This window comes from Dermacentor andersoni, chromosome 8, assembly GCF_023375885.2.
Source record: "Dermacentor andersoni chromosome 8, qqDerAnde1_hic_scaffold, whole genome shotgun sequence".
NCBI lineage: Eukaryota > Metazoa > Arthropoda > Arachnida > Ixodida > Ixodidae > Dermacentor > Dermacentor andersoni.
Window position 1 is genome coordinate 87,710,192 of NC_092821.1, and position 13,332 is coordinate 87,723,523.

At 44.8% G+C, this 13,332-nt stretch overlaps 1 long non-coding RNA gene across 1 annotated transcript in view; it reads right to left on the reverse strand.

Moving 5' to 3' along the window:
- The window catches only part of LOC140212918 (uncharacterized), a 34,970-nt gene extending 21,849 nt beyond the window's left edge, over positions 1-13,121 (reverse strand). The window contains exon 1 of the long non-coding RNA XR_011889894.1: positions 12,111-13,121. This is a non-coding gene — a long non-coding RNA (uncharacterized lncRNA). The remainder of the gene's footprint in view (positions 1-12,110) is intronic.
- Between the last annotated feature and the right edge of the window lie 211 nt (positions 13,122-13,332).

Genomic DNA, 13,332 nt, shown 5'->3' on the forward strand with positions numbered 1-13,332 from the left:
ACGACAAGAGGTCCGAAAGATAGCTTATTCTTCTTTTAAAAGGGCCTGTATGAGCCTCGAAACGTCGTTTTCATATTATTTACTTTTTTCGCGAGTGCTTGGTGTAGCAGGTATTTCAAGAAAATCTTCCAGTCCTAAAAAAAGAAGAATGGTCGTGTTCAATGGAGTGTTTTTCACTGAAAGCAGCTTTGCAACGAAAGCCTTGCTCATATTTCAACGCGCTGACGAAATTTTCTATTCGGCAACTCTTGGTTCCCTCTAGAGGTCATATTTTGGCAAGTTAAGAATCGTCACTTGCCACGCCCTAATCCTGACTTTGGCGTTGGAAGTTACTGAATAACACACTAATTGAAAGAAAAAAAAAGATGCATATGTGCTTGCTGAATGGTGTCTTTAACCAGAGGAATACTTTCTAGCTTTTCATGTCCGTAGATCTGTGGCTCGTTCAGGCAACCACGTGTCTGTATACAGTTGACATTTTCCGACACATACACCGGGTGTACCCCGTAATGTCATTCAAACATTAAAGATATGTGAATGCCACATAGCTGGACAGAACCAAGGCAATGGTGTTTGCCGTCGCTTGGCGATTCCATCTAATTACAGTCTTAATTAATCAATCAACTTCTCCAACATTATAGTCAGATTAAAAGTGTCAATGAGACAATTGTAGAGTACCATGAAAAACTCCCGATACAGCTTTCTGTTGCTCCATAAATAAAGGTGTTCTTCCAAGCATGGAAGAAGCCCGCGTTTTATATCCTAAGTTGACTATGGACCCGGGACTAGCCAATGGCTATGGGCCCAGTAATGCTTTCGTATTTTGGAAAATGTGTTGTAAATAAAGAATGAATGAATGAATACACGCAAGATTGTCGCGCTATTGGGCACTGGGGGCACTTTGCGTGTATTCGCGGGCTTCTTTCACGCTCGGAAAAAACATTTGTATGTAGCACGTATCGAGCAACAGAACGCTGTATCGGGAGGTTTTCATAGTGCTCTACAGTTTTCGCATTAACACTTTTCAACTAATTATATTATTGTAGCAGTTGATAAATTAATTTGGATTAACTATCTAATTAGGCGGGATGCAAAAAAAAAACATCTGTGTATTTACGAGCGACGGCAAACAACACTGCCTTGGTTCTGTCCAGCTGCGTGGCATTCCATATCTTTAATGTTTAGCTCAAGTTGCGTGGGATACCCTATATTAGAGCAGCGTCAACTTATACGCCTCTCTGTTTATTATTCGCTAAGCTATTATTGACTTGTCAGAAATGAGCAAGACTCAATATCCTTAGACTGGTGCGGCGTCATATCAAAAGTCTATGTTCATTAGTGTGGTTAAAAGAAACAACCGTACAACGGAAGGCCGAAAGTGCCGCTATAGTTCGCGTCAAAACTATAGGGCGAGTAGGAAGATGTGACGTCACTAATTTCATGCTTCCACCGCGTATTTTGAATGCTTTTGGCCTGTTATGTAAAATATTATGAAAGTTGCTATAGGGTGAGTACCTGATCTATTCGTAACGTTATGTAATAGTATTTTAAGGGCAAACATTTAACTGGCACCCAGCAGAGGCCGCCGAAGCCTGGGACACACCGAGGCGGTGGTGCCGGAACTTCAAGAATGCGTCACCACCCACGTTTCCACTTTGCGCTCTTTGTGACTCACCAACCCTCCGTTAAAGGTGAGAGGATTCCTTGTGGTTTTCTTGAAGTGAAATTTAGGACTTTACTTTAACCTGACCTTCATTTTTTATCTATACGCAAAGACGCGAACAGAGGAGGTGTATTTTTTTTTATTGCACACAACCACATGCTGTCACCAGACACTGGAACCAAAGAAACATTGCTGTATAACCTCAGGCACTTTTCCGTATGCTTTCCTTGGCTGTATTATCTGTTGGTCTCGCTTGGTCGTGTCTAAAAGAAAAGAATACGAGAACCTCGATTTCTCTTGTGCCCGTTTAAGGTACAGCGAGGCTCTCGACTTTGGCAGCGGTGTTACCTTCAGGTAGCACAGCATGGCTTAATGAGCAGTTTGCCTGCTTCCTAAGTTTGAGTGACGCCTGCGGTTAAAAGGACGTTCCGCATCCACCGTCCTGGCCGTTAGCGGCACTGGTTAACACTTCCAATGTCAGATTTTCAAGGCATATAGAAATACAGAAGCAGGCTAGATGGGACAGTTCATGTTACCGTAGCTAAATTGGTAAAGAATCACATCTGTAATGAAGCAAGTGTGTATTAGGGATCCCACCATCGCCAAGTGGCTTTTTTTAAATTGTGATTAAACTTCCTTGCATATTTTGCTCACTTCAGCGTGCTACTGTTATCTGATATACAGGGTGTTTATGAGAGAATGTTGAGTAATTTCAACATTTTAAAGCTCATCAGTGGCAGCTAGCGCAATTATAATCCTTGAGCTGTACTGCCCAAACAAGTGGACATTATTTGGACGGGAAATTGAAATGCATATAGAACTAATTAGCAATTAACTAATTATACTTAACTAATCAGGTTACAGCACTTATTATAATTTACAAATTGCAGCCCGGGAGTTCGCAAGGTAGATACAATCGCAAGGAATTTCAAGGATGACACCAGTTTTGAGATGTTACTTCCCGAACTTTGCAAGGAAATGCGTTGTGATCCAGTTACTTTTGTGCCTGAATGCAGGAAATGGCGTTCTTCAACATTGTAACTGGAACGACGGTGCATTTTTACAGCAAGCCTGATGGTGCATATCTCAAAAATAATGCCGTCCACAGATTTATTTTCAACTAGATATGCCTTGAGGTCTCACGAGGGACAATTTGGAAACTGCGCTATGTGACGCAAGGTAGTCGGTTTTAAACTTCATTAATGAATTTTCGTTAGCACACCATTTATTGCGATTTTTTGTGCAAGTAATATCCGCCTGTTCGTACAGACCAGCTCAAGCAGTAGAATGGGGCTAACTGCCTCAGGCGAGTTTTAAAAATTGCTTAATGTCTTCGTGAAGAAAGGGGGTTAACCGAGGGGCCCGTTTTTATTCGTCATATCATAAGAAGCCAACAAACACTCACACCAAGGACAACATAGGGGAAATTACTTGTGCCTAATAAATGAAATAAAGAAACGATAAATTAATGGAAATCAAAGTGGATGAAAAACAACTTGCCGGAGGTGGGAACTGAACCCACAACCTTCGCTTCACTCAAAAAGATCACGTTCTCGTGACGCCTGCGGCAAAAAGGACCTTCTACGTCCGCCGCCAAGGTATGTGAGTGGTGGCGCTGGCTAACACTCCCAGGGTTCTACTAAGACACATAAATACCCAAGAAAACGGATGGGAAAACGGCGCCGCGGTAGCTCAATTGGTAGAGCATCGCACGCGAAATGCGAAAGTTGTGGGTTCGGTTCCCACCTCAGGCAAGTTGTTTTTTCATCCACTTTAATTTCCATTAATTTATCGTTTCTTTATTTCATTTATTAAGCACAAGTAATTTCCCCTATGTTGTCCTTGGTGTCAGCGTTTGTTGGCTTCTTATGCTATGACTAATAAAAATCGGGCCCCTCGGTTAACCCCCTTTCTTCTCGTTGATTACATAACGAGGGTCTCGAATCCGGCAACATTGATGCCTTCAGGTAGCATATGTGGGTTTATTGACCAGTTGCCTTCACCCAAAAAGATCACGTTCTCGTGGCGCCTGCGGCAAGAAGGACGCTCCACGTCCGCCGCCAAGGTCTGTGAGTGGTGGCGCTGGCTAACACTCCCAGGGTTCTACTAGGATACATAAATACCCAAGAAAGTGGATGGGAAAACGGCGCCGCGGTAGCTCAACTGGTAGAGCATCGCACGCGAAATGCGAAGGTTGTGGGTTTGGTTCCCACCTCCGACAAGTTGTTTTTTCATCCACTTTAATTTTCATTAATTTATCATTTCTTTATTTCATTTAATAAGCACAAGTAATTTCCCCTATGTTGTCCTTGGTGTCAGTGTTTCTTGGCTTCTTAATGTCTTCGTAGAAACACCTTTTGTGGCCCTTGAAGTGTTGTTCACTCTCGTGATAACAAACAAGAAATATTATGCGTCCGACTGATACAAGTGAAAATACACGCTCTTCTAACTGATAATGAAAGTTAGTCTTACGCCCGGTAAAGACGTCTGTACAAGCACCATAGTTCATTCGAAGTCATACCCTAACTGAACAGTGCCAGCAGTACAAAAGTCGCTGCAGTTCCGAGGCCGCGTTTACTGAAGCTTTGTCTGTGACATCCGAAGATGTCTGGCTTGAAGAACGGACCCCTTATATATGCAGTTGGTAATGAACACGAAACTATGGAAATCTGAGAATGACCGCTACAGATTGTAACTAGAGTTATCTTGAGCTATGCGACCATCTCTACACTGCTCGAAGGCTAATCGCCTCACCATCGACAGTGATCCAGAAATAGGCTTTGCCAGAACTTTAAGTGGTTAGCTTTCTTTCGAAACTAAAGTGATTTGCTTGTGGCTGCTTAAGTACCTTCGTGGGCCGATACTGAAGGCAGCGCAGTTTGTATCCGTGGAGGCACCCTGGAATGTGCAGATGATACTTCATAAGTACTGAACATACCAATCTAGCTGTGACGGAGTTTATTTGTCATGACGGGCAAAGGCGATGACGTGAACTTTAGTGTTGCGCTATGCAGGAACAAAAACGACCTTTTTCTCGCGTCTCATTTTCGTCTATTTCGAACAACATTAGGTTATTGCGATGCAGCGTTTAGCCTCTGTGACCTGATAACTAGGATTGACACAATAACCTAAACTCTGGGTAGGGAAAGTTTAATACTTCGGTATTTTTGGGTCAGATAGCTATTATTGTCTTAAAAGAAAAACAGTCGAACATCATAATCATCTTGCCCCGCTGCGATTCAACTGATATGATGTTGCAACACAAGAATTTTGCACTATTTTATTTCCCACGGCCAACATCTAGAATGCCGTGTTCGAAGACGGGAGTACAGAAATTCACTGCCACTCTATTCCTTCTTTCGATTAGTATAAAACAGCGAGACAACACAAAAAGAAAGGAAAACAACTGCTCTCAGGAAGGAACATCATGTTTTTTGTCGGTTGCGGAAGTAGAAAGGACAAAACTGAGAGAGAAGACAGTGGCACAGCGCAACGCGCCGGACATCGGAGACAAAGTCGGACAACTGCAGAGCGCTGTCCTTAGTCTCGTGGCTGAAAAGAATTTCCACAACAGCTATTGTGGGTCCCAAGCAAGACGTCAAGAAATCCGGGAGACCCGAGAACAAAACACGACCCGGAGTCTTTCACACGCACTGGGACCAAAACAGAGTCAAGGCCGGCACCGGAACCGAGGGTTAGGGCGTTGGGCCTTCGATCTGCACCGCCCACGCTTTCCCTATGGCAGTGCAAAGGGCGAGGAGGAGAGGAAGTAGTAGGGGGAGGCCCTGTCCCTGCACTGTCCGTCACGGCCTGTCGTTCGCACGCTTCCCATAGCCGTACGTTGAGAAAAGACGAGCGTGAACTGAATTGCCGATCGGTACGGTTCTAGCCAGTGTATCTATGTACGTATTCTGGCGACGTGACGAGCATTAGCGAGCGTTTCCAAGTCCATGTATATGCGCGTGCTGGTGAAGCGAAAAAAATAAAAAAATACGGTGGCGGCGGGGACCCCGGGGTGTAGAGCCCCTCAGCTGCGTCGTATTTGGCGAAACGCTCTTTAGGCGCAGTTATTTAGGTATAGGTGCGAGGACACACCGTTACAACGTAATTGACTGGTATGAGAACATTGTTGAACACGCTTCCTTTGTTTCACTTTACATTCTCGTGAGTGCTTGAAGGCCCTTGTGGAGTACGTTCAGCGTTCAGATCGAATATTCTTACACTGTAGCAGCCACAAAAAGCGGAGGTGCCCTGTGAAGGAATGCTCGAAAAGTGATAGAGCACGCTCCTACAAAGTATAGTCGCAAGTATAATGGTGACTAGGATTATTCTTTGCGACAGTGATGGTTCTTTTTGTTCGAATGGCTATCGGTAGTCGGTGTGAAAACGTATTTTTATCGTTTTGTATTGCCGGACAAGGTCAGCGCCATGAAGAGTTACCTTTTTTTTCTTTGCATAGCTTTTTAAAATTATGCATTGTGTATTACTTCAAAGAATTCAGAAAATATTATTTGGTGATTACAGCACTTGCGTGTTTCAATAACAGATTTTCCTAAATATTACTAGCTACCGCATTCGCACTACTCGTTATGAGTACCTTCTCAACATTTTTCAACAAGCAGTGCATTTGCGCTGAGGGGCACAGAGTGTCATTTACTTCAATGGTTTCTCTAGTTTATCGCTGAAACGACGAAATAGTGACACCAAATGAGGACAAACTTACATAACAAAGCTCATTTCTGTCAATTTTTATTGTGTGTGAGTGCGTGGCCGTTAATGCCAAATAACATGACTCTCCTCACGTACCAACAGGGCCAAACCAAGATACTCTCACATCGGTCAGATCGGCCAACGGTTTGGGTTGTTCGTGCACTACAGTAGAGTTCTATGGCTGCTTAATTCTTATTTCAAAAGTTTTTCCTTCGTTGTAAGACGTGAAAGTGAAGCAAGACACAAATTAAAGTACTTATATGCCCTCTGTAATTTAGGCCACTCTTAGTGTCATGGCAGCAATGTATTTTTTAATGCGGTAAAAACCTGCTTTTGCCGGGTGCCAACTAGCTTGCATTTAGGTTGTAAGCGTAGTTACAGCGTGCTAAACTAATTTGACCAGTGCATTTAGGCCATTTTACTATTATTATTGTTCACGTTTTTAGACATCAAACTGTCTCGTATAGGCATCCAAAAAGCCACTAACGGGCCTCGTCAAGGTGTGTGTCTCCCGGAGTACAAATCTTATAAATGTCATAAACACCGCGAAAGGCCCACGTGTATCATTTTGTTGTCATTTTATCTCAGAAATGTAATGGCAAGCCAGCGCTTTGGCAAAAAGTTGTTTATTTCAATCTTCTCGCTTTCCATGTATACCGCATATCTAATTAACGTAGCTCATACAAAGGTACCCACGTTCGTACAGATTTGAAACTTCAGTGCGTTGTTTTCTTTCATGGATCTTTCTAGCGCTACTTTTTGTTTGCTTATTACTCATTCGACATGCACTGATAGCCGTGACTGAATATGGGCTTTCCCTATACATTCAATGTTTGAATTTTTTTCCGAGGCCGTTTTCTTGCGTACCAAAATGTCATCAGAATCGCCTTGGTTACTAGCTCGGTTCTCTTGTTTTGGTGCAATTATACGGCGTTAAAATAAATGTAGAGATAAAAAAACCTAAAATGTACATATTTGAGGGGTGTTCCCATATTTTGGAACCACTATATAGACTGGGCTACCCCGGTCATGTACTAATTGTGGCCATGTTGTCCCTGCAAACTTCTTAATCTCATCCGCCCACCTAACTTTCTACCGCCCCCTGCTACGCTTCCCTTCCCTTGGAATCCAGTCCGTAACTCTTAGTGACCATCGGTTATCTTCCCTCCTCATTACGTGTCCTGCCCATGCCCATTTCTTTTTCTTGATTTCAATTAAGATATCATTAACTCGCGTTTGTTCCCTCACCCAATCTGCTCTTTTCTTATCCCTTAACGTTACACCTATCATTCTTCTTTCCATAGCTCGTTGCGTCGTCCTCAATTTGAGTAGAACCCTTTTCGTAAGCCTCCAGGTTTCTGCCCCGTAGGTGAGTACTGGTAAGACACAGCTATTATACACTTTTCTCTTGAGGGATAATGGCAACCTGCTGTTCATGATCTGAGAATGCCTGCGAAACGCACCCCAGCCCATTCTTATTCTTCTGATTTTGTCGCTATCGTTGAGCTCCGAATGTTTTTTTTTCGGGGTCCAAGTTCGCCCGATAAACAGATTGGTGGCTCACAGCTGTGACTCTGGCTCGTTCTTCACCGTCCCTACAGCGTGAGAACATTACAAGTGCTTCACAGAAGTACGGAATAAATTGTCGGTTTTGTAAGCGCCAGAAACGAGATCTGATTGAGGCTCGCCGTAGCTGGAAAGTACAGATTTTTTTTAACTACTTGGTGTTGTTTAACGTAGAGCAAAATCTAAGTAGAGGAGCGTTTTTGCCTTTCGTCGCCGTCAAAATATGGCCACTATAGCCGGGATCGAACTTGCGACGTCAAGCTCAGCACCTCAACGCCATAGAGAGTGGGTGACCGTGGTGGACCGTATGTGCAAAGACTTCGTAACTATAATGCACATATCGTACGTCGTTGATAACAACACTGCAATTTCAATAGCGCTTAGGCCACCGACGGCCGAGCAGGTCGAGAGCATGTCGAGAAACGTATCTCCATAATAGAAGTAGGGGCTTGGTTTTCAAACATAGTATTGCTCTCTGCGATAAACGCTTTTGCGTACGTTTGGAGAACTTTCACACTGCGTCTGATAAATCAAGATCTCTTGCACAGGTGCATTTAATTTATGACAGCTCTAGGAAACCGCAGGCATGAGATAAACCTTAGCTAGAGAGAAAGCTTGGGACCTCGGAAACGAATCGGAAATCATTGGTTTACCAAGTAAGAAAGGTGCTGCATGGTTGAGATCAAGTTGTCTTTTCACGGCGTCTGCAGCGACGGTCGAACTCTTAAAAAGGTCCCCTCACCCCCTATTTCTCATTTTCGGTGGCACCTGCTCAAAAGACACCAGTGCGTAATAAATAAAATCAGTACAACAAGAAAACAAACATCGTTTTTTTTGTTCTCGTTGGCTTCCCGGCGGTAGCCCCTTGCCAAGAATTGAGAGAGTAAATGCTTAATTTGTGTTCCTACATAAGATTCAACAACGAACATGCTTTATGTAAAGCTACATCATCTAGATGGTCACGAAAATAATGGAGACATCTGCAGGCATTCACCGTGTCTCTTACTGTGTTGCAAAAAAAAAAAAGAAGACGCTGCAAATGTTCCACGTGCATGTATCAGAGCTGCGGTCGCAAACACTCAAACGTATTCACGGTGGCTGCCTTAACGGCGTCGGCCGGCTAATGACGCCGAAGATAGGTGGCAGCAACCTGGGGGTCATCAAACACACGCGTCCCACTGCTCACCTACGGCCCATTATACCGTCGCGTTTATGTTCACCTGCTGCTCTCGTGCGTGGTAGCGTTAATAAACGCGTACGAGTCTCTATATATAATGCGGGTGCAAGATATATGCAGGGGTATACATCCCGAGCTCGGCGCCGAGCGTATTTTCAGAGTGACCCCGTGGGGAGGAGCGAAGCCAAAAAAACGTTTCGAAACGGAGACGCCCCGCGTTGGTAGTTGCACCAACGCGCTTGTTTACGCCGGCACCGGGATCGACGCACGCCGGTCTGCCGTTCGTCTTTTCGCCTGCGCAGAAGGCACTACGACGAGGAAAGGATCGTCTGCTATTGTGCAGACGAAACTTGTGGCAGCCTCAAGCGGGGCCTTGTGAGCGAACGAGCGCTTTGAGAACGTCTCCCAGGCCGCGGCACTTGTCTGAGACCTAAACTATACCGCATCGTGAGATGTTTTTGGTTGGTCTTTAGCCTGGAAATGGCACTTTGACATTGGAAAGTGCTTTTGTCGGTCATATCCATGGCTACGTAAATGTGCCTGGTGTGATTTTTACAAACCACTTCTGCATGTGAAAAAAAATCTCAATATTCATGTTTGAACGAAACATGCTAAATATTTTAGTAAAATCATGTTATCGCTGCATGCCAAGCTTGCCGGCTAGAATTCGGCAGTTGAAATATTTGCCGTAAAGTAATTAATTAAGAAGTCAATTATTAAGCGCTTATTCAGTTGAAGTTGTATTTTGATTTCTCATCCAAGTAATGTCCGCCTTCCTCAATAATCCAGCTCAAGAGTTCTAACTATGTTGTCTGCAGAAGGCGATATTTAATTATTCCGATAAATCAAAAAATCACTCCGTATAAAAATCGCCACAATGGGCTTTGCATGATGTTTCCCTCGTTCGAATGAACATTTTGAGGCGCCAACCTGAGCAAAACAAATGTGATACACAGGGAACTGCGGGGCTAAGTAAAAAAAAAAAAATCGTGCCGTGTTTCTTTTTACATTTAAAAGATCAAATAGGATGCTTGGCAGAAAATGAAACACTGCCCACGTGGAAACCAAGGCGGTTGGATGCCTGCGGCCTTTTGCAGAGTGCGGTGAAGACAGCGATGGCCGAGTGTTAACACAGATGATGCGTAAACCGTTGGCGGATTCAAAGTTGCCCAGCGACTGAAGCCCAAACAATGAGAAGCACGACGAGCAGTCAAGTGCAGCAACGGTTCCCGCTTAACGAGGGATCCCGCTTAACGAGGCATCCCGCTGGGACAGCTGTCGTCTCGCGAGAGCGCCTTCGTGAATGTGTTTGCCTGTGTAGTGCCTAGTGGGTCTGCGCCGTTTGCTGAAGCAGACCGTTCCGACCTATGGGTTGGCACCCATTTCGCAGCTCAAGTACGCGAGAAACGCTAGGGATGCCTTCGTCAGACAATTTGTTAACCGATTTGAACGAAATTTGTTGCACTTAAGAGACACAGAGTCTTTCTACCGACTGTAAGAAGCAGGATTTTGCTATTGTGAACCGAGCTTCGGCAAATCCTGGAAAAAATGTTACAGGCTGATAAAAAAGTTCTTGCGCATAGTGCTTGCATGTTTCAACTTTGCATCAGAGACAATTATCGCAGCTGCGTAAAGTGAATCTCTCAGAGCACATTAGGCTCACAAATTTGATGGATAGTTTTATACCTTGCAGCAAATTGGTACGACGTTCACGAAGGTTCTTTCAAAACTACTATTCAAAAACTCAGAGCAGTGTACAATTTATCAATATTTTCCACTTTACATGCCTTAACGAGTGTAGTTTGCAGGTTTTTAAGATCGTTTGTATTGATGAGTTACACAGTTTTGTACTAAACGCTCTAACTTTTTATATTCACAACGTTCCACATTTTGGGCCAAAATAAAAAACAAATCTGTGGTTTTACGTGCCAGAAACCCGGTATGATTATGAGCCACGCCGTAGTGGAGGACTTGGGATTAATTTTGACCACCTAGGCTGCTTTAACATGCACCAAATGCACGGTACACGAGCTTTCTTGCATTACTACCCATTCAAATGCTGTCGGTGTGGCCGGCAAATCCCCGCTAAAAATTCAGGCAGAAAAAAATCTGCCCTCTACAGATGGTAGATTGTAACTCGTTGTCTTGAAAGCAAAAATTGCCGTCAGTTTTAGTGGATTGATTTATGAGTGCAACCATACTTTTTTACCGTGTATTAAGATAGCAGTTAAGCAGTTAAAGTTAGTACAAAGGTCCAACTATTGCAAATGGCTTCATGTGTATGCGTGGAAGCACAGGTTTCAATTTTATTATGAAGCTTCAAGGAAAACAATGCCGCAAATGTGCACTTGAGATACATTTCCGCCCTTGTAACTAAAGAATACAGAAAGAACATTCTGGCGCCATGTTGCCTTGTGGTAGCTTTGGTACATGATGGTGCGATATCGTGGAATCTGCGTGAATGAGAAATTTCGGCGTTCACATTCCACGGCGAATGAATAATGTTTGTCGCTGTGAAGCTTGTTTTGCCAACGCTGTCGCATAAGTTCCTTTATGTTAATGCGATCGACCAGTCTAAAATGGAAACCATTGTCGGTAGCTCCGTGCATGCCGCATTCAGTGCCGTACTTGACAGATGCGTTTCTATTTTCTTTCTGATGAGCTTGGCGATGATTCTCAGTAGGTTACAGAAATGATATTAATAAGCGCAGAACCAAAAAGAAAAGAAACAGACCAAGACTTTACTCAGTTTATGGACCGGCAAAAAAACAAAAAATAACAAAAAATGCTTAACTGAAATTACCTTAGGCATGTGGTCTTTGCAGTCTGCAATCGTACCAAACATGTATAATCCACTACATGTTCCCTGTACAATTCCCATGTTTCATGATCGTATTCATCAAAACGAAAAGTACTCTGATACGATCATTGAAGGCACGAATCACACACAGTCCAAGACAACAATGATATGACGAAAGTAAAGGGAATACTCACCCGTCCTCTTTTTTCTCAATCTTGATTGATGGGGCAAAACCACAGGTAGGATTAAAAACGCCACTCGCGCACAGGCCACCAAAAACACACTAAATTTACCGACACCGACAGGAGCACTTCATACTGGGACCGAGCTGGGATGTACAAGGGACGACGTGACACGGGCAGAAATCGAAAAATAAACGGCCCCACGACGAACAGGGAAGGTTGTGCGTGCTTGGCGACGGCTAACCTGGGTACTAGGGTGTTTTCAGTGCAGGGCGGAGAAAAAGAAACTACTACGAAGGGGTGGTTGGTTGGTTGGTTGGTTGGTTGGTTGGCGGGTTCAAAACAGAAGCACCTTGGTGCAGACCGTGAAGCAGCAGACAACTCTCCGCAGTAGACGGCCCACGGCGGCGGAGCAGACGGAGAAGCAGACACACACGCTGAAGCAGACGACCGCCGCCGAACAGGCGATCACCGCGAAGGGAGGCGGAGCCGACGTGTCGTCTGCAATGATTGCGGTGCCTTGGCGGCGGTTTACAGCGCCCCGTTTTTTGTGCTTCTAAAATTTCGCGCGGGTGAAGCCGATCGCGCGCACACACGCAAAAAGCGAACGGAAGAGCCGGGGCTGCTAATACCGCGCACCACGCATCGCGGGGTTTCGCTCGGCTGGTGCGGCAGTGGCGGTTTCGGTTTGGCCGGAGAGGAACCCTGGGTCGACCGACTGGGCGCTGCGTGCGGCGTCCAAAAGTAGCAGACGACGTGCTGGCGGAGTTGTGAGGGGAGGGGAGGGGGGATCAACGATGGGTGAAAGAGCGTCGAGGAGGAAAGGGCTTGGCCTGGAATACACACACCCACAGATTGTTGGGGAGAAACGGCCGGGCCCCCGATCCCCGTTGGTAGCTGGAAACACCAGCGTGAGGACTGTAGCGGGGGGACGGGAACAACAGCTACACAACAAAAAGCAACCGAAAATAAAACGTGTACCGCGGGACCATTCTGCTAGCGGCTCTCTATTTTTACGCCGGCGGTGGCCCCCTTCTCCGAGCCACTTCACTGTTTTCATTTTTTCACTGTTTAGAAAACACGGCTCCTCGAGTGGCTAAGGATTGGCAGCAGCTTAGTCTGTCAACTCTCTCGCTCGCAATCTCAAACGTTTTCTTAGTTTAGAGAACAAACGGAGGCAATGCAAAAAGATTCACAGGGGCATTGTGCTATTCACTTCTGTCTCTCTCTTTCT